Source organism: Phalaenopsis equestris, unplaced genomic scaffold (assembly GCF_001263595.1).
Source record: "Phalaenopsis equestris unplaced genomic scaffold, ASM126359v1 Scaffold000216, whole genome shotgun sequence".
Lineage (NCBI taxonomy): Eukaryota > Viridiplantae > Streptophyta > Magnoliopsida > Asparagales > Orchidaceae > Phalaenopsis > Phalaenopsis equestris.
The window spans coordinates 419,657-421,038 of NW_018164658.1; positions in this window are offsets into that span (position 1 = coordinate 419,657).

Here is a 1,382-nt window from a genome sequence, read left to right on the forward strand (position 1 = left end):
CAAAAATAATAAAACTCATGAAAATGTTCTAAATTGCTTCCTAATTAATTAGAAATAATTAGAATATTTTTCCTGATTTTCTAAATAAATATATTGAATTTTAAAGCTTAAAAATAACTTTTAAAAAGCTAAAAATAAGTTTTTCACTAAAATAATTTCAATAAATCAAAGAAAATTTTGAAAAATATAAAATTTTCTCCTTTGAGTTCTCTGACCTTAGGGAGATTTTCCAAAAATAGAAAACTTAATTTTCACCACTTAAAATATTTTATTTTTATTAAATAGCCCATAACTTAAAAAAATTCTAATAAATCACATAAAATTCAAAAAATTATGAAATTTGATCCAAAGGCTTCTCTAGTCTAGGTATACCTCAAGTAAATATTTGAAGAGATTATACTTTACCTTGGTCAAGTTAGGAATTTGCTTTGGAAAATCCTATTTTTGCATGAAAATAATTATATAAATTAAATTAAATTTTGAAAAATCACATTTTCTCCTCCGATGTCCCAATTAATCCATGAATGAGGTAGGATAAAAATTTTAAAGTCATTTGAATTGAATTTGACAAATTATGAGGTGTTAGAGCCTTATGGGTAAATGTGTAATTTTGGGTAATTTTGGAAAGTAATTTTGGAAATCTTGCCTTAATTAACATTTAGGCTTAATTCAAGGGGGGGAAATGGGTAACATATGAGCTTAATCAATTTAATTGATGTTTGAAACACAAAGGGGTTAATTGGTAGAAACCAATCTCACTTTCTTAATTAAGATCAATAAATTTCTAAATTATTAAAATTTGGAAGCTTATTAAAATTAAATGATCCTGGACTTAGGGGTATGACTTTGGAAGTAAATAACTAATTAATTTAATGCCCCTATTTTGATTTTCAGATAAAATTCAAATCATGAATCATGACCACTTAAAGCTTAACCCTTTTCAAAACTAATTAAGACACTCACTTAGGCCTTAAGGGCTTGGTGGTGACTTAGGCTAAATAAAAAACTGACTAAAAAAGGATTAGAGAAATAAACATAATCATATCAAACATCCTTGAAACACCACTAAGCCCAATTAGGATTAAAATTTGGCTAAGTGTTCAAATTACACTAACTTGCCCCTTTAAGGGTCTTCACCCACATAATTCTTAAATTGATTAACAAATGATAATTACTTTTCTTAGGGATAATTGAGACATCAATGTTCACTGAGTAACAAGAGTATTCACAGGATGAACTATTAAGCAACATAATGAGTTTAAATGGACTCGAGACTTTTCACCAGTTGGTGAGAGCGAGGCATGGACCTGCTTCCCCCTCCTAACTTGTTGGATACCTCAGAGGCATATTAAACTTAATATTCTTCGCTCAATGAAATCATC